The sequence below is a fragment of the Buteo buteo genome, chromosome 27, assembly GCF_964188355.1.
Source record: "Buteo buteo chromosome 27, bButBut1.hap1.1, whole genome shotgun sequence".
NCBI lineage: Eukaryota > Metazoa > Chordata > Aves > Accipitriformes > Accipitridae > Buteo > Buteo buteo.
The window spans coordinates 4,340,021-4,360,921 of record NC_134197.1 but is presented as its reverse complement, the minus strand read 5'-3'; the positions used below and the strand labels follow the sequence as shown (position 1 = coordinate 4,360,921).

Genomic DNA, 20,901 nt, shown 5'->3' with positions numbered 1-20,901 from the left:
TGAAGCATCCTCTTCCCCTCCACACCAAAGAAGGTCCCAGAAGAGCTTTGCCCAGTTCTGGTCCCACTATTAGCAAAAGACGATGACTGCAGAGACAGATCTTAATTGATTGCATTACCTTCATCTTATTTTAATGAAGAAATTGGACCTTTATGCCAGATACGATAGAAGTAACTGCTTAAAGAGACACGTAGGCAGCAACACTCTTTTGATCGCGAATCAGACAAACAGGATGAAGACTAAAGCTTCTAAGGAAGCCACCCCTCGGAGGGGAGTGCAAAATGTTGACTTGTGTGTATTTGCGCTCACTGGGAGATGTGTAAGAGCTTGTGCTTTCATCTGGAGAATTAAAGGCTCCTCATCCTGACTGGTGAGCCAGACATGTTTGCAGACTGCAGGGTAAGGGCTGTAGTAAGAGGAGAGCCAAGCGTGTGACTCTGTCCCAAAAGCTCAGCGGAGGATTTTGTGATCACTCTCCTTGCAAATGCACCCTTTGGCAGGCAGGCAGTAGTTTCAAGGGGCAGTAAATGCCTCGGTTCTATTGATCCTCATGAATCATTCATCATACCGTGTGTTTTCCTGCTAAAGCTGTTAAAACAGGCACCATTTTGTGTGCATTTGTTGGCAGGCCACGTCTGGCTGTTATCGGCACGGGAGGATCAGACTTGGACCCACCTTCCCCTTTTATTCTCGACACCCGGCCACATGCCATTCCAAGATCAAAAGTGCCGTAGGTTTTGTTTTTTTACATACATCAAGGGTTAAAACCAGTCTTTGGAGCCCTGCTACACAGAACCACTTTCACACGCCAGCAACAAAGATTTAACAGCTTTTTGCCAGAAGGGTTGGCACAATTTCCAGCCAGGAGCCTACTATTCCCAATTACTTAACTCCAGGAGCCTCCTTCGCTGCCGAATTAGAAACGCTGCCCTTCTGAAGCAGATGGTGCCGCTTATACTTTTGTACCAAGTCACTCCCTTTGCCTTTTGCTACTGCCACCATCCTTGCTTTGCACGCCGCAGCTATTTAAAAAACAATGCTCTCCCTTAAGCCGAGGCTGCTGTTATTTGCCAAACAGTTGTCTCCTACGCTCAGGAAACGGGATTTCTGTGCAGGCGAGAAAAGGGAAAAAGGCATGGCAATGCAGATTCCCAAACGCGCTGGGATGGCGTGAGATAGGAGGTATCCGGTTCTCCGCATTACTGTGACCGCTGCACAACGAGTGCCGTCGCAGCTGTGCACATTTCTGGGATCCCTCCCAAGACGCGTTGGCCACGAGGATCTGCAAACCCAGGGGCAGCTCTGCCTGCCTGTTCCAATGCACCCCCACGAAGGAGATGTCCCCGTGGCTTCCCAACTTCGGGCAACTCCTGGTGCTGCCTCTGACCGAGCCACGTCCTCTCCAGAACAGAGGCAGGGGGAAAAATGGACAATACACGTGCCATTAGCAGAACTCAACGCGACTTCTCCCCTTGTTCTACCCAAGACAATGGCACAATGTTGGCAGTTACAGGAACCCGTGTCGGACCCCTTTGCACAAAAAGGGGGAGAAAGCCCACAGCTGAGACAAAGGCAACGGCTCCAGTGCCATAACTGAGGTCACAGCTCTCGCCCGAGAAAAGAAAGGTGACTTTTTAAAATTTTTACTCTTAGTCAAATTCAACCCACGCGGTTGATGAGAGTTTTGCACGTCTCACGTGATGACAATTCTGATCTCTACATTTTCCACAGAGGGTTCTTTTATTTTAGAAACAGCTTTTTGTTTGATAAAGAAACATACTCTGCCATTACCATGTTAATTAACCTAAACACACAGTGGGACAGCTGATTTTCTGCAATCAAACTAGATTATTTCTATTGTAAGAGCAGCGCTTGGCACTAAGACTGGCTACCGCAACGTGAGGCGGCACCTAAACACACACAAAGAGGGAACGCATCCTTCCCAGCCTGAAATCTTCTACTCCAAGCGTTGCAGACAAAAAGCAATCAGTCCACCAAAATAAAAACCCTGCCCAACTTCTTCAGCACCTTGTCCATTAGCAAACCCTGGCCTACTCACGTTGGGGTACCTGACGTTAAAACTAAAACAAAGCGTGTTTTCCCACAGCTTTGCATTTCATTTCTGGATGGTGTGAATTCCACGTGTTTCTCCTGCCTTTCCCCAGCCCACTCCTCCCCGCAGGCAGGTACAGCTAACGTAGCTCACGCTTTCGGTGCGAGGGGCGGCGTGTTTGCACGAGCCCTGGCGTTAGCAAACGGCTCCAAACCAGGCACGGATGCAGGAGATTAAGTATCTGCTGCCTGTTACATCTGCCCGAGCCTGGCAGGCAGCCTGGGACAGTCCATTAATGCGCCGGGCTGGGACGGCGGAGAGGAGGATATGATGGAGAGGGTGTTTAATCGTACAGTGTAATCTCCTCACTGTACATCTGTTAGAGGTAGTGGCTCCGTTTCCTCTCACTGGCCGCCAGGAAGCAGCCGGGATTAACACAAACATGTTTGGGTTCAGGAGGATCCTTTGTTCCCAGGGTCAGCAGTGCGGATACGAAGCTTTCTGTGCTCAGGGCCAGCCTGGCTAAGGGTGGCCAGTTTGCTTTTAGCACGGGCATCGCAGTCTTTAAAACGTCCTTGTTAATTGTCCCAGCACCTAATGAAGGTAGAAGGGAGGGTTTTATGTGAATCTACCTCCTTCCTCAGCACTTCTGCTGGTACTTGCAATGGATGCTGCAGTTTTAAAACACAGCCTAAACTTTTTTTTCACTCTGCTATCTACTAAAAATAACTCTCCAAGGTCCAACCCACATATCAGGGGGAAAAAACCTCCCCAAGTAATCAACTTCTCCCTGCCAGTCTCCACGTCCTTTTGGCTACAGTCAGGCTGTTGTGCGCACTGCCGGCAACGTAGATGCGCCAGCTTTCCTGGTTTCAACCCAAACAAATGCCACATGGACAAAAACATCAGATGATACGCACAGATCGCGGACCGACTGCCCACAGCATTCCTGCGTGCCCGCTTCTTCTGTAGGAGTTTACACCAAGCCATTTACTGATTGAGCAAAACGCAAAGGGAGGGGAGGAGAAGCTCAACTTAAACAACAACAGGCGATGGACTAGGCTGTCATCGCCGCCCTCCAGCTCTCAGTGGTGGCTCTGAGCGGAGTCCAGCGCTCGCCTTAGCTCTCCATATGGCGGTTAATTAAAACCTTTTGCCGCTGTGCCGTGCGACTCCCTGCGCCCCCCAGGAAGGGCGAGTTGCACACGCCAGCGGTCTCTGCCGATTGCACACACGGGGACGTTTGCTGCTGCGCTCCCTGCTAGGAGCGAGAGGGAGGTAAAACACACTGTGTATCCCCTTCGACGCTCGCTGGGACGGAGCCCCGGTGATTGATTCTCTGCTTCTTCCTGCTTTTAGACACACAATAGCACAGGCTAACCTCAACCAGGCCAAGTTTTACCCAAAAGCAGATGTGAATGCAATAGTCTTAGAATAGCACCTCAGGGCCAGTCCATACTGCGCTGGTTTAATTAAAGGGCTGCAATTCCCAACCAGATGAGTTAATGGGAAAACAAAGAACCATACAGTCTTCCTCCCCACAAAGTCTCCACTGTCCATAAAGCTGCACTGACCTTAACTAAAAATGGATGCAGAAGTAACTAAATGAATACAACCTTTAAGCGAGGATAAGCCCTCACAAGCAAACTCTTTCGGGGCTGTTTCTGGGATTTCCTATATGTTAAACTGGGTTAAAGAGACTATAATCCAGCCCAAGCCAATCCCATTTTGGTGAGAGGCCCCTCTTTAGAGATGTACAAACACCCAGCACAGGGAAGCGGGACCCCAACTCCACAGGTATCCGACCGCCCAGTGCAGAGAGCGCTCCTTTCAGCACAAATTGCTGTGCCAGCTCTCCGGTCCCGGAGCTGTCGGCATCGCCGCACGCAACGGGGGAGATAGTCAGCAGGACCCCAACCACACAAAATCCACGCAGCGTGGAGAAACGAACGTCGTGCCTCGGATAGATGATGGGGTAAAGAGCAAGGGGCTGGGAGGACGTGGGTGCTGGGTGGGTTTGCTGCTCCCCCCCAGGGGATTTGTGCTGCGTCCCCCAGCAAGGCTGTTCCCCGGGCAGCGCTGCCGCTCAGCGGCCACCGGCCACGCCACAGCTCCGGGCCCTGGGACAGAAAGGAGGAGACGAGTGGCTAAGAGAAACCCAGGAAAAACCGAAGTCTCCTCTCCTTAGCAAGGCCATGATTTATTCTAGGAGGGGAGAGGTTGCAGGAGGAAATAAAGCAAAGGCACAAGCCTTGGACTAGGCTGTAAGAATGTGCCAGGGTGTAAACAGAGATATACTATGAGTGATGGAGAGTTAAAAGCTGGATAAGGAAAATAGGCATTTATAACCAATACCCACCAGGAGGGTTGGTTAAAGCTTTTATGGCCATATATTGAACCCCATTACCAAAAACAATGACCCCAACCAATGCCTCCTATTTTGCATGTTCTTGTTAAATTGAGCACATGGTACTCCTTCCCCACCTTTAAGACGCTGGAGATACACAATGCCCTTTTGCTTCCAGAAACACACCGACAGGCCGGCTCCCATGGAGTTTTGGGTCATCTGCCTTAGAATCTGAGAACCAGAAACGAGTAGGAACTCCCACCCCATGCTTGCCTAAGTCAGTAGGACTATCTTGTACCTGTTCCTGAAACACATATACCAAACCAAAGCAAACTTTTCTCCTCCCCAGGGCTTGATTGAAAAAGGCCAGATCAGCTCCTGGTTTGGGTACAGCAGTTAGAGACCTATAGAGCAAAAATAGCTGCAGCTTCATGCAAGAAGTGCTGCTCAGCATCAATATCACCCTATGGTTGGTCAGGGGTGCAAACCGTGCTAGCACAAGAAATTGCTCACTGACCTCATGCTGATGTTCCACAGTGTAATCGGAATAAGAGAAATAGCAATTTCACTGAGAAGGATCATGATTTAATCTGAATTTGTACAAAATGTTAAAGTTCTTTTTTTCCATTATTTAGGATGTTTTGAAAGAAGTATTTTTGTTTCAAAGCTACTTCCTTTCAAGCTCCAGAGATGAGGAATATATCAAAAGTTGCGGGCAGCAGGTCGGCTGCGTAAATGAGCACTGGAGTATTTGCATCACACATTCATCACACCAGGATCCCTTCCCCATAACTGAGAAACAAGTGTTTCTTGTAAGGATAAACTTCCCCCTCTAAAATAACATTTTTCAGAAGCTACTCCCCTGCCCTGAGCAGACTGGTATTGCACAAAGCAGCATCTCTCCAGCTCAGCCCAGCTCAGTTTGGATACGGCCAGGGTGGATTGGCTTTGCGACCTACCCAGAGGTGGTCGCCCGCCAACCTGAGTCAGCCTGCAGTGCAGATAGAGAAAAACCACTGCTTGGTCACTTTATAAAAGGCAAGTTAAATATAGTCTGTGACCTCACACTGAAGATGTTGTCTAAATCAGTATACCTGAGGTCACATTGCTCCTTCCCAGGGCAGAAAGTTAAGAGAGATTCAGCACATACTACTTGAAACACATCCGTAGTTGTTAAGCACAGTTTTTAGATCTGTTGGACTGATTGCAGATAATAGCTATATGCCTTCCTAGCCAATGTAAATAATTAAATACTGGCAGACTAGTTCAAAGCACTCAGCAGCTGACCCTCTTGCTCTTCCCCCAGTGCAGATTGCCTTACCCCATTCAGCAGAGGAGATCTAAGAGGTTATCCATTTAATCCTATGCACAACCTCACACAAAAAGGGATGCTCCTTCCAACAGCTGGAACTCTAACTGATGAAATCTAGCAGGGCTAAACAACAGCGGCAGCAACTGTGGAGCTGGTGGAAACAATAGAGACCTTCGAAGAGGAACAGATTTAGATTTCAAGACAAGCAATCTGATTTTTAAAGGATAACTCTGGAAGGTTACCCGAGGGGTTGCACCCAACAACATTAAGAAGGTTAAGGGGCAACAAAAGCAAGGTATCTTCTTTGCAGAGGTATCTGCTTATGATGCATTGTAAGACTGAAAGGAGGAACAATTACTGAAGTTAATTTTGAAACTTCCCTCTTATACCACCCCATGATAAAAAAAATCCCCCCCCCAGGCACCCCATCCCAGACACAAATCCCTACCCAGGGCTTTCAGTGGCAGGAACTAGAGAAAGCCTCCTCCAGATCTGTCTTATTTTTTCTCGTGGTTCTCTCTCCCCCTACCGTCTCCCAGATTTTATTGTATTACAAAAGGATCGCACGAGGAACGTGGTTACAGATGTCCTCTCCTGCACCAACAGTTGCATGGAGACCCAGGTTTATGTAACACACCTACAACCACTTTTAATGAGTCTCTGCAATGTGGCAATTTTGATGGTAATTCAGCAGCATTAACACACTTCGTTTCCAATTTAGACCCTTTTTAACTTCTGCTGTAGGTAGAGAGTACGGTTAACGCTCCAGGTCGTTATAACACCAGCAAGGGATGAGAAAAGGTGAACTGTCTGAGCAGAGCAGCTTTAGTCTAGGTACAAATACTCCCTCAGAAACCAGGAAAGTACAGCTTGCTTTGCCAGGGAAATTAAACCCAAACGAGGGGAAAACCCTAAAGTAAGGCGCTCCTAGCTTTAAACTGGCCATAGTAAAACCAAAACAAATAAAAAACGTTGGGGAATTAGCCAGGGTAAAGAAAAAAATGAAAGCAAAGTGATACTTGGCCTCCTTGACATCTCCGAAGTTCAGCTGATTTATTGTTTCGATGCCTCTGTGGCACAGAGTTACCTCTTACCTGCTGCTCCCCACAAGAGCTCCGTGCAGACAGTACGAGGACAGCTTTGCAGCCCCTGAATTTGTCACACAGCGCAAGAGCCACAGCAGCCAGCCTTGTAACTATAGTATTTATAGCTATAGTATTTGCGGCAGATAAACTGAAAATGGCCCTCTGAACTGCTAACCTCCATCTTCCAAATTCACCAATGTGACAGTGAGTCATCTGCAGCTCATTTGCTATGCTAAAATAAGCTAGCGGTAAAACCAAAGCTGATGGCCCGTACCGGCAGCCTGCTAAAACTTCCCAGCAAGAAAGAGCGCTGAGTGAGATTTTAAAAAGCCAAAACCACCAAGAGGTGCAGCGCGATGGAAGAGTTTACACCTGACGCTCCGGGGCAGATATGCGCTGGATTTCCCCCTGCACCACAAAAGCTATTCAGATGCCTGTTCAAAATAATAAGGTTATCAAGCAAATGAGTATGCACCAAAATAAAGCAGAGTAAAGCACTGAAAACTAATGAGGGAAATAGATGTGCTGGCAACTCACCGATTCCTCTTTCAGAGCCCCCAGATGATGTTTCCATTCCGTCCCATACCTAAAGCACCCACCAGCCCAGCCTAACACCAGCTGACCCTGGGTTTCTGTTTGGTGGAGAGGTGGCAAAGAAGCCTCAAAACTGCAATTTGGGGGTGTTTTTTCAAGCCCTGCTAAGGCTGTTTGGCCCCGCAGCTTCAGTAGATGCAACTTGCCTCCCCAGGGCTGCAGGGAGCAGAGGGACACTGGGAAGGAGATGCAGTGAGACGAGCGATGACCAAAACCATCAGGCACAGGCTGCAGCGATCAAAAGTGTTTCTTACCCAAAGCACACCTTGCAATGGGGGAAAACACCAGCTTCAGCCCTTGCCAGGCGTACGCCGTCACATCCCCACAGGTCATCGCACCAGCACCTTGTGAACGAACACAGATATTTTGCGGGCATGACCATACCAGCCTTGAGGCTTTGAAATAACGGAGGAATTCCCAGCACACATCCCGCAAACCCGTCAGCCCTGGCAAGGAGCGTGGCAGAGGGGATACAGCGATCCGAGGCCGTCGTGCAAAGTGCCTGCTTACCCCCAGACCAGTCTAATCTTGACCAAAGCAGATCAGCCGCCTTAACTCCTGAGGGAGGACGGGTAGGTTAATAACAGTGTGGCTGCAATATCCTGCCAAACAAGGGTAACTCAGGACACGTTTATCTTCTAATTAGAAGAACTGTTTAATCTGTAATTTAATTTTTGTTTAAGTCGTATAATCCCTTTCAATTCACTAGTTGCTTTGGGTTTTTTTTTTTTGGTTTTTCTTTTTGTTGGTTTTTTGTTTTTTGTTTTTTGTTTTTTTTTAATAGTCACAGAGCATTGTGGGGCTTGGAAACATTTTGGAATAAGAGGAAAACCATCTCAGATCTGCAAACGTTGAAGCTAAACTGAGTTAGCAATTCCAAGGGGAGCCTCTCCACCTGCACCAGCTCAGAAACAAGAACTGGTAATCCAGCAAGACAGGCTCACTTCCACACAATCATGTGAAACCAGGCAAGAGGCAGGGAAAACGAGACCGAAAACAAATCCTTGAACCCTGAAATATTTGTGAGGTCCCAGCGCCACGCAGAAGACAGCCCATCGCAACAGAAGTGAGACGGGAAGAGTGCACTGCAACCCTCAGTGTTGTGAAATGCCAAGGCAAGCAGTTCCCTTTCTGTTACGCTTACAAACACTGATAGAAAAACCCGTTCCTCTCTTCTTCCCCTGCTTCAGTAGGGCACACAGGTTTAATTAAGCACACTGTTCAACTATTTGCATGGCGTGACTTGTCTACAAACCAGCGATGTTACAAGCCTGTTTTCTGTAAAAGCCAGGGAAAAAAAAAAAAAAAAAAAAAAGAAAAGGGCACAAGCCACCTCATCAGGGATCCCTTTGAGACCCAGCAGTCATTCCCAAGTAGCAACAGTCATTTCTGCCATGACCCAACCACAACGGCAAAACAAAACGGAATATTTCATGTTGTATCGTTGACATTAATTTAGTTTTGAGGGGAGAACCCTGGCTGGGTCAGGAGAAGGAAAGCCATCCTACCACCCCAGAGCACTGAGGAATGCTGCTCCTGTTGCAAGATGGGGGTCCACTGCATGCTCACCTTTACCACATGCAGACCACCTCCCTCCTACACCCATACAGTAAAAAAAAAAATCAAAAAAAAATTTAAAAGAACCACAAGTACGGAGTGCTTTGGTATGATTGAATGTAGGTAAGGATCAAGACTGGTGCTTTGGGGGTTACCTTATCAAAAGGGTAGATTATTAAGTTATGCTGTACATGCAGTTCCTCTGAAAGGATTAAGTATGATACCCTCAGAGGGGTAGGAACCACAGGCAAAAATGCAGAGTGTGGGATAGTGAAAGATTAAATCAACAATTTTGGCAGCACAAGTGAAGTATTTAGAAACAGGCCTGGTTTCAGCCTTTTCCCAGCCCCAGAGCAGCTTACAGATCCTGTCCTCATTTTCCCGGCACCTCTATTGTAAAGACAAGGAGAGGAAGGAAAAAAAAAAAAAGTGTGATCCCAGACAAACCTTCACTAAAACAGCATTGAAGAATATGCGGATGCTACTGAAAATCATTTCCAAAGTGCTTCCCCAGCACATGGGGAAGCATTTAGCTCCTGCTGACCAGCTAGTAACCCTGGGGAAGAGGCCTGCCATGTCAGCAAAACCTGCTGCCTTCCCTACAGCCAACCACGAAGGAACAGAGATCTTCAAAACACCTTTTGCCAAACAAGAAGCCCCAGCCACACACCTCGCCAACTGGAAACGGGTGGCTGGAATTCAACGCCAGACCCATAACATACCGAGATGGTTGCATGAGCCCACATCCACCGCTCAACTTTGAACGGCCAACTCATTTGTTCAAAGGTGCAAGTAGGGAAATAACAACCAGTTGGACCGGGGTAAGAACCGTCTTTCAGCTGCCTGCCAGAGGAAAGAGCAGGGGAGCCTGTAAATGAACCATTTTGTTTAGGTCAGCAGCTCCTGGAAGCAAAGGAAGCTCACAGGAACATCACGACAGACTCTCCTAACCAGTTACTCTTATTTTTTTTTTTTTCCCCTCCCTCCTAATTTCAGGGCTCAAGTGCTGAATAAGAACCCAAACTAAAGTGGCAGCCAGCAGGTTTTGCAGGGAAGAAACACGAGCTGCACCACTTAAAAATCGAGCAGTTTAACCGATTGCCAAACGAACCATTTGCATTAAGGTCGTGAAACAGGATATGAAGCACTTTGTAGAAAGGAACAGGAGATTCACTTTATTAGAAAAATACTTTCAAGCTTCAAATTCATCGAACCATTTGCAGCCACGGATGATTTGTAAAAGACATTACTGGCTGGCAAAGCTGGCTTTTGGCTTACCAACACCATCAGCAATTACCACCCAGAGGGACATTACCTATTCTCAGCTAATGAGTGAAGCCAGTGCCAAGTGCCAGGCACAAAGACCCCATTAACTGCTGTAGAAAATGGCTTTTTAGGGTCCAGGAAGAAAACTGTTAGAGACATCCACAAAAGGCCAAGACATTTTTGCTTGGCGTAAAGGACAGAAGGTGACTGTCTAGAAGAAGTGGGTATTGCCCTCCTATGCTTATCTAGATTTTATGCTTATCTAGATTCAATCAGAGTTATCTAGACTCAATCACACTATCTGAAAACCATCCTGGGATTGGACTAGATAAACTTCTCCCCATGAAATCAAGGTGAGTCACAATTCCTAATTACTGTCTTAAGCAACAGGACTGGAAACCTAAGGCACCCCTCAAGCAAACAAAACCAGTGCCTCTGGGTAGATGTTGTAACTTGGTTTATTTTAGCCTAGAATTTACTATGTCGCAAATGGCATCCCCACCCATTCAGAGCTGGTAAGACCAGCCCCTTCCCCCTGCCTGACTTCTCCCTTCCACTTCTGACCCAGGATTTTATTGCAAAGGGAAACCAGCATTATTGGCCATAAAAGGAAAAGACCCATCTGTCACATTTCTGCAGAGGGCAGGCAACGAGGAGGAACTTCAGCGACTTCCCTAAAACTCCGGAAACACCGCAGGCCGCCGCTGTCCTCCCCGTAAGGATTAAAGGGTTTTTCTCCCGCTTCTGTCAGAGATGCACGCGGGCAACGGCACCCGACTGCAGAGGAGCACGGCTGTCTCGTCTTAAAGGAAGGCAAAAAGGGGAGGGAAACAAAAAGAGATGGCAGTAAACAGGCAGAGTCGGGCAGCGTTCGAGGAGCTCTGCCCCGGACTCCCGCGCGTGGTCCGGGCAGCCTCGACGAGAGCGCTCCGGACCCACGACGCGCCGTCTCACCAGGCGACCCGGTACACTCCTTTCCACGCAACCCGAGTTATGCATCTGCTGGAAAACGATGTTTAACAAGCTGAGAATCTCATATAAATCAGGAACACGTTTACCTCTTTAGTTAGCACGTGTTTATGTTTGTGTAACAAACCCCTAAGTTTCTTCCACCAGATATTCTTCCAAATTCCTGAGCTTAAATGCAGACACACTCAATCTAAAAATAAGAACAGGCAGAAGCTATTTTATTCAGGAACATTAACTTTGATTTTTTTTTAAATTTTTTTTTTTTTTAAACAAAAAACTATTCTCTTACTGTTACACCATTACACAGAGCTATACTTAAACCCACTTACACAAAGGTGAAGGCCAAATGGCCCTACACTGAAAATCGCTTGCTGGTTGCCATCAGCGCTTTACACCTTGCATTTCAGATGTATCAACAACAAAAGCTGACAGGACAATTTCATTTTTGTTTGGCTCTAGTTTCACTTTCAGAATCATGTAAAACAATGCAGCAGTATTGGGTAGAAACCACAAAACTGATTATGACTCCAGAAGTAAAAATGAACCCGAGCTTCACTTTGTCAAGTCTTATTAAGGGAGATGATGTCTGCACCACGGCATTTGGGGAGAACAGTCAGTGTAATGCTCGCAGGGCATGTTAAGATCCCAAGACATCATCTATTGTAGTTTTTCTGGGGGCAAGTTGCTGTTACTGAGGAATCTATGTAGTCGGAGCTTTATGTTAAAAAGGCATTTTAGAGAAAGTAAAAGAATCGCTGCTCTGTACTCGCAATGTCTCCAAGTTTCTCCCCTACTGTGGTTCCCACATGCATGACCCTGGTGCATCCTTCCCTTCCCAGTACCAGCCTCTCAAACCAGAAGACTTCCAGCAAGAAGGGAGCCCGACAACACTAAAGGATCTGTGTCCTTCCCCTTTATACCGAAGGAAACATTGCTCTGTCCCATGCCAGACCTTGGGACAAGCTGCTTCTCTCTGGGCATCTCCCAAACGCCTCCAATTGCTCTCCAGTGACAGTCCCACTAGCAGAACACCCAAGACCACTTCCACTATTTATCTTGACTTTCGTTTAGCCTTTTTCAGGTGCATAAGCTTAATCTTTGGTAACACACATACTACAACTGAGCACCTTTGTGAAATGGTTCGGTGTGGTGGGTTAGATGCTGCCTGGCAGCCAGAATGAGCAGCTATTAAGACCCTCAATCCCTTTCCCCCTTTTTTTAATATATAAGCACAACTACTTGACTTCCCGGGAGTACAAAGAAGATATACTACAACAGAAAACCATAAAAACTTCACTTTTTGGTTTTGGCCACCAGTCTGGAACCTCTCCCTTGGAAAAGCAGCTTTTCAGAACAAGCCTGAAAAACACCATCTTACAGGAGAGTCTCATTACAAGACAGGCGAACAGAAGAAAGTTACCCTCCCCAAGACACAATAAACCACCAAAATTAACTACAGATCAGATAGACATCAAACAGCTTCAGGCTGCAAGGTTTCTTTGGGTGTATTGTTTGAACCATATCCTTCTTAAATCAGATCTTCACTACCCACTAAGTGTTTGGCTGGCTGTGGGTCCCACTGCTAAACCTGATGCTGATGACCCCTTGCAAGCAAGCCAGCGGGCTGTGGGCTGTATTAGCTACCCCAACAACTTCCAACACCAATTTATTTTATGAAGCAAGACCCTCAGCACACATCATACTCAAGAGGAAAAAAAAAAAGAAAAAAAGCAGGTACAATACCACAGTCTACTATTTTCTGATGCAAAACCCCACAAACCTTTTTTGACATGAGGCTGCTAAAAATAACTCATCCTTAAGAAGTCCTGTTATTTTTATACAGTCACAAGAATCACTGGATTGCTTCTAATTATCCCATCCTTCCTTGGAATTTCTATTTGTGCTCAACAAGACACAACAGGCTGCAATACCAGTGCAATCATCACACATCTTGAATTACAGGCTACTGGATAAGTTTAGTTTCACTTCGTGAACAGTTTGGGGAGAACGATAGCTAAAAAAAAGCCTGTTTTACTGTGGTCTTTGGAGCCTATGTTAAAAGGACGAGTGCGCAGCTGGGTACCAGATCTTGCACTGGCCATGCTTGAAAACAAAACCGGTCTCCAACACGGATTAGAAATGTTCCACCTAAACAGGATCAACAAGGAGATGCCTGAAAAGCCCTTAGAGCAGGACCAGGTCTCCTGGACTTCATTATCTTTCCTGTAAATGCATCCTTACCTCTTCTGGCTTCCAGGGGACATTTACTTTCCCCCAGACAGTGGTAACACTGAGGAATCTGCTCTAGGCACAACAGAAATATAAATAGTTAGCCATCTGCACTGTGCCTGACTGTACCAGACTGGCAGCTGTATCTTCGCTGGTAAGCACGCTATCAGTGCATGGTCCCCACTCTCCCACTATCTCCCATGGTACGAGTCAGCAGTCAGCTATTACTGGAACTCATTACTGCACATCCAAATATTTGCATGGAAAACTTGCTGGACGCTTACTCATAGGATGCCTGGCTCCTGCATGATCTTCTTAAGGCTCCCTCAACACCCCAAGGGGAAGAACATTTCCAGAATTAACACCTACAGCCCCACGTTTTTCTAGCAAGCCACATCTACTTGAAGCTAGAATTCACACCATATTTCAACTGCTATTATTTTACACCACCTTTTTTTTTTTTCCCCTCCTTTGAAAACCGTGATGCTTTTATCTGAAGAGTCATCCATTGCAATTTATATTGTCATGGCAACTCAACTCCTTCCCCTGCCCGAACCCCCATCCCTGAGTCTCATTGTGTTCATTACCAGACGGGCACGCAGCACGCTGCATACAGATGAACGGCACCTCTCAAAGTGGTCTCAGGCCTCCTCTCTCCTGCTACGGGGTATAGTTGCAACAGAAGGGAAGAGTCTTACTAAGTCAAATTTCTCTATTCAGACAAAGAAATAAGGTTTATTAGTACAAGGCATTTTTGCAGTACGTACAACTATATTGGTTAAAATGATCAGGTTCATAACCAGTCTGAGCAATACAAGAAAAAAAAAAAAAAGAATATTTAGAGCAGGTGTATGAGGGTTTTGCTGAGGCAGCTTGGACATACTGGTAAAGGAAAAGGGGAAAATCGCTCCACAAAGGAGTGTACTCAAGAACAGGGCTCTGGAGCCCTCTTATGGCAGCTTGCTCTCAGCTTCCTCGGAGCAAAATCCCACGTACGCCTCACAGAATCTCTGGATAGACAAGGATGCAATGCCATTGAGACAGGGTGGGAAAGAATATCATCTGGCTGGGACTGAGCTTTGATAACAAAAACGTTAAAACCCCACACTTCCAGCCACTTGACTGCTCCTGATGAGTGTGCAAAGACCGGACACCCCCCATGTTTAAAGGGCGTGACAGAAGACAGTGAGACCAACCTCCTCCGAAGCTAAAGCTGCTTTAGCAATAGAAATGCATGAGGGGTGCTAAAGAAATTATTAAATCTACTGCTCTAGCACTAACAACTGCTCCGTAGGGGTGTCAGGCTGCCCAGTGCCATGCATGAAGGCCAGACTGGTTTCACACCAGTCCTTTCTTGACTTCTCCAGGCCAGTAAGATCCGACAGAGCCACAGAGCTGTTACTGATGGGTCAAAATCTCTGCCCAGCAGATGCTCGGGGAGCACACGGTGAAGAGGCAGCTTGCTGCTAGCAGGGAAGAGTACAGCTGCTGGGCTCTGAAGGGGTTACAAAGATTCAACAGCAGGGAAATATTTATGGAGGAAAGATGCTGAGCTGTGCATGTTTCCCAAGCTGGAGATGGTTTTAATTTACCTCTTGCAAAGGCTGTGATTATTTGCTGCTGGTTTTTGTTGAAAGGAACTATTTCAGGCTCACTTGCTCCCTCTGCTGTCACTGCTCTGCAGCTGATTCAGAATAAAAACACTCCCCAAACCCACACAAACTACAAGGAATCCTGCTTCCCCTCCCACCTCTGGGAAAGGGGGGACAATATTTATAAGCATTAGCGATTACCACGGCCTTGCCAGGCACAAAGCATTCTTTGACTATGGCACACTGAGGACATTACAGATATCTCCCAGAGTTTAGAGCTACATCCACAAAGAGCCTCCTTCTCTTTTTCCAGCTCTCCCCTTCAGAGACTGACCTCTGCCTGACTTCAGCTGAACTGCCCCATCCACCATGCTCCTCACTAGATCCTCCTCCAGAGCAGCTCCCAAGTGCACGGTTCACGTGTGTTGACATGCTGCTATTAAAATCTTAGTTTAGACCTTTTTACGAGCACAGGGATTTTAAGACTAGGAGAGTATTCTCACCATTAGCTAGGCTGGAGCCTGGCACCCGATCACTTTGGGACTAGCTGTAGTCTGGGGGAGGAAGCCATACCTCCTTAGCCTTCTCATGTCACTCCCCCGATCTCCAGAAACCTGCACAGCCTCACAGACAAAAAGGAACCAGACTTGACCACGATTAAAACTATCACCTCCCATCCAATACTGCCTGCCCAGGCATTTATCAGATGCCACTTTGCCATATAGCTCTTCTGCTTCTTCCTTCCAGCCTCAAGCAGCTCCTCCTTCGCTTTGCCTTTATGTTTCTTCTCCTTTCTCTCGTTACCGAGTTGCTGTATGATGCTGCTATAGCACCGAGGGCAACCGAGACACTGGTTCTCATTCCCCCTTTTTCCCTTTGTGAGCTGCAGCTGCTCCTCTCCCCATCCCCACCCGAGGGATGCCACACACCGAGGCTGCCCAGCTCTCGCATCCCCTCCTGCATCCTCACTAACACCACAACCAACGGCATCAGCTGCCCCACGCCTCTTCCCCAAACCGGCAGCAGCAGCTTACCCAGCCTGGCAGAATCCCTTCTCAGCCCACGTGAGCAAGATTTCCGAGCTCTCTTCCCAACGCATCTACCCCACTTCACATTTTCGGATTAATACGTACCTTGAAGGGAACCATAAATATTTGCCTGGATTTTCTATTAATCTTGCTGTGACATAGCTATTAGGATTACTGGAGTGCGGGTTGATAAGCAACGGCGTGGAGTGCTGGAGTGTTTCAGGAGATGACAGTAACATCTCACTGTATTTTACTGATGTGGATGCCTTGGTGACCTGCGCTAATCCACTTGGAAAATTACTATGAGAGAATGAAGAGTCTTAAAATATGAAACAGGAGGTGGAGTGCTGCAAAGAGGAGTTTATTTCCACACCAGCCTTTTCTAAGTATATGCATAAACATCTGTATTCAACGCTAAGCAGAGAGTCACTAACAGAAACGCACAGAGAACTCGGAGCAGGACTTTCCCGCACGCCCACATCCACATGCATCGGTTCAATAGCACGAGAAATCGAGGAACCCTAGTTTATAGCATGACCTTTCTCTTAGTATATGGGTACAGAAATGACTACCATCAGCCTGGAAAAACAGCCATTTAACAAACCACTGTGCTGTAACAAAGGCTGTTTTGCGGAGTTCAGGCCAAAAGCGGGGTTTTAGGTGCAGTGTTTACCTACAGCCCTTTTCCATGCAGATCTCTTACTTCTGTATATCAAGATGGTGCTAGTTTTCTCCACCAGCAAAATTAGCGTGACCTAGTGTGGTATCTTACATGAGAAGTCCATCTAGTCCTGATCCTACGGACAGGGCAGGCATGCTGCTCCTGCACGCTGCTCTCCGTGGGCCAGGGACTTCCTGCACCATTGGTGGTACTTCGTCTAATGGCTCTCTATAAATTTTTCTTCTTTGAGTTTGTCCTGTGGCCTTTGAATCACACATGTTCCGAAGTTGTCTCTCCCCTGGTAGCGCTAATTAACACAGCACACAATCCCCGGGAGAGCATTACCTCCTGAATCCAGGCTACCACTTCTTGCAGTTCTTCGGCTCCTTGGCTGTCGGCCAGCCACGTCTGTTCACACCTAGTCTGGCTTAGCCTGGACAATCTAGCTGAATCACAGCTTGAAATGGTGGGGCTACAGACTATAATGATGTTAAAGCAATAGACTTCAACTCAGAATGAAGCCAAAAGTCACCATTAAAGTAGGGAGTCCTGTAAAAGCAGCTATTCCCTGTATCAAAAATTCCATTTACAATTAAGTCTAAAATCTCCCTTTCTCCTTCTCAACCAAGATATCTAACTTGGTCCAAAAGCTCCAGGCTGACTCAAAGCATGGGTTTTCAACCAGCTTTACCTTTTAGACTTTTAATACTATCTTATCATTACCTGTTACATTTAAGATGTTACATACATCTCTGAAGGTGTACATTTACAGACTTATCAAGTGATCTCATAACATTTCTCTTTAAGGAGTTAGCTTTAACATCTTACCACAAGGCAGGATTTCTAGACTGCAGAGAATGCTTTTAAACTTTTAAGGGTCTTCTGGCTTCCTGTCATTCTTGACTAAGAATCAGAACAAAACATTGGTGTCACCAATGCCATAATAAAAAGAAAATAAGATCTTTCTCAGACTCTACAAGCCCCAGAATGCAAGTCCAAGGACTACATCAGCTTTCCTGGTAATTGCATCGCTTGCTTTCACTTCTCCATGGTGATGTGAGGTACTTCAGAGGAACTGTCCAGTCCAAATTTTAAGGATGGCATCTGTCATCAAGCCCGGAGAAAGCAACGAGAAGGCTCACCAATACTCCAGACATGAAACAGAGAGGCACTCTGGACAGAAGGGAATCTGGAGTAACATATGCAAACAGATCACGGGAATTTTGCATCTTCCTGACAAGCAGCTGTAATGAGTCCATGTGGGAGACAAGTCAGAGGACCTCACTCTGTTTTGGTACAGCTGTGCAGTTGCACAACTCATTACATACAAGAACAGTCCACCCAATGCACTGAGTAAATACCTTTCAGTTTTACATAGCCAAATCAGCCAAGCCAGCCTTTCCCCCACACCCTCCAGTGCCTTTGGGCTCCTTAGGGTCAGGGCTGTTTATCCCGTCTTGCAAGCAATGAAAAAATTGAGAAAGGGTGTACAGGAACAGCAGGGGAGTGTGTATGTGAGGGCACACGCAACATACTAACATCCAACACTTGCTTTTGCAGATACTTTCTGGGCACTGGAGATGACAGATACCCATTTCTATTAAAAAAGCTGAAGAAAAATCCTCTATTTCAAAATAACAATAATTGATCGGTGTCTTAGCCATGGCAACTTGCTACCTATAACAGGACGCAGGCAAAGGATAACATGTCCCTTCTTCAGCAGTTCCTTCATTCCCATTTAACTTTCAGAGCTCACAGGAGGGAAACAGAAAAGCTAACAGCTACAGCTAATGCACAGCAGCTTTTGCCTGATCAGGTCATCTCATTCCTCACCCCGGCTCTGCTCGCAGCTGGACTTTAAGGCTGCCCCTCACAGCAACAGAGATTTGAGCCAACTGCAATTTGAGAAAGCGCGTACACTTTTGCACATAAGGCCACGCACAGCTATCGCTTGCCAGTCATTTTCCTCTGGTACAAGTCACCTACATTGGGACTGAGAAAACTGATTTTATACTACATGTTTTAATTACCTGCTTATGGAGGTAAAGCATAAGGTAGGCAATTGCAAGTGTGACAGCAATAAGTAAGAGTTCAAATTTCAGACTAGGAACCTGATACACGTGTTTGGTGAGTACCCGGGGCTTGTACCTGGTCCTTAGGGGATCACCTGCATTTCTCCATATGATCATCGCTTTTCCTCATTTGCACACTTTGAGCTCATCACAGTGCTTGGATCAAGAAAACAAAAGTAAACATAATTATATATAAGGCACTGCCTTTTGAAAAAGCAACGCTTGTTTTTTTGGATCAGGGGTCAGCTTTGACTAGGTAAAGGGTGCTTTGCTTTTAGAGGACCAGCTCAAAACAGCTGTGTTAAGGCTCCTATGCAGAACATAGTTTAGTCTGGCAGATGGAGATGCTAAGTAAAACTCATTAATCTGTTATCACTTTCACCCACCCACAAAAATCCCAGTGGTCTGAAGTCATGGTTTTCTGACACAGATCTAGAAATCTATAGCTTGTACAACAGCTGCAACCAGAATAAAGTTCCAGGAAGAAAAAAATGCTTCATTTAATTACATGGGTAGGTCAGAATTATTCAAGACAGGGATCTCTTACAGTACAAGAAATTTGTGTCTGAAAGTATCCGCGTGCTTGTTTGTGGTACAAAACTGGAAAAGTTACCTAATGACTCCTGCAAAGCACCTGTTCTTCACTCTGCATGCCTGAAATATACCACAAAGGGTTAAAGCCACCGGATAACAAAATACTCCAAAAAGCAGCTTTTATTAAAAAAATACGCCAGCTTTCACGCGCAGACAGAACAGCTACAAAAGCAACTCTTGTTCAGATAACCTCATCTCACTATCCTCTACCCCAAACACAGGAACAGTGAGGACCAAGGCTGAAAACAACAACTATAAAGCCAAGAAGTTGGCAAGCTCTTGTTCAGAGCTGCTTGGTGTTGTGCCTATCTCCATATCTAGAAAGGTTCAACGCTTTCATTCTGGGAGGCCAAGAGAAACTAAATATAGCAGCAGGCTACCAGCAAACACACTAACTGGCACGGCTTCCAGCTACCTGAAAGATCCATCTCCTTCTTCGCAGGCCGCTCCGATAGCTGCAATCCTTTCCCTTGTTTGGGGAGAACATGCCATAAGGAGGCACGTTCAGGTTTTACTTACATGGATAATTGCATACACAAACTTTAGGATGGAGGTAATGCAACACCACCACCGATATTCCTCTCTCACCCCACTCAGGGGGATCATCTGGCTCTTTTAGATTGGTTTTTTTATTGAGCCTGACATCCGCTTGCAAATGCGAGGTAGCATCCTCGTTTCACGTGCCAGGAACCAAGGCACGGCCTCTTACAGCAACTCCCTCTTAGCAGAGACACCATCCAAGAGCATCTGTTTTGTTTTAACCTTTACCCTTTAAGGAGGACCCAGAAAGGAAAAAAAAAAAACCAAACCCAAAACCTTTCTAGCTGCAGACTGGCTTTGTTGGTTTGTACGAAGCTGGGTATCGTGGCGAGGCTTTTCAATACAGAAAAGGCCTTGGGGAGAGATGCTCACCTCTCGGCTTCTGAATGGCATCTCTGCCACTAACAGCCCACAGATATTGTGTTTTAAGCAGCAGCCCTGAAGACAGACCCCAATTTTGACCGGGCTTTGAGATTTAGCTTAAAGGCATACATGCTCCCAACGCAAAAAATGAGGTCAAAGAAGCTGCTTTTGAAAAAATAAATAGAGCAATAAAGCATTCTTTCAGATTAGCTTCACAGAGGATAAATCACAGAACAAATATGACCATTTTATCTTGTTGGCAAATGGTACATTACAGTGTCCAGCTTTACGGGAAATATGTTGGTTGGTCTGGAGAGCAAACTGACTTCTCATTGTCTAGAAAAATGCTGCTCTTTACTTTTACAAGATTTGTTTGTTTTTAAAAAAACCGTATGATCTCTAAGCAGTGCCAAGCCTGCTTTGCCTCCTGCCTCTCAATGCTCTCCTGGATGCCTCGGGACTTCCTAGCAACCTCGTGGCAGAAACACGATCTATCTCCTTTTACCAGAAGGACAACTTGTTTAAAATAAAATCCCAGCTGCCCCCCCGCCATTCCCCAAACGGGCGGGATGCAGTCAGTAACTATGGGACCCCACAAACGCCGGGGGGAAGGCAGTGAAGCAGGCAGGGCTTTCCCAG

General features: G+C 46.4%; 1 protein-coding gene across 4 annotated transcripts in view; it reads right to left on the bottom strand.

Annotated features, from left to right (window-relative positions):
• The window catches only part of RNF216 (ring finger protein 216), an 82,806-nt gene that overhangs the window by 16,701 nt on the left and 45,204 nt on the right, over nt 1–20,901 (bottom strand). The gene's annotated exons all lie outside the window — the stretch shown is intronic.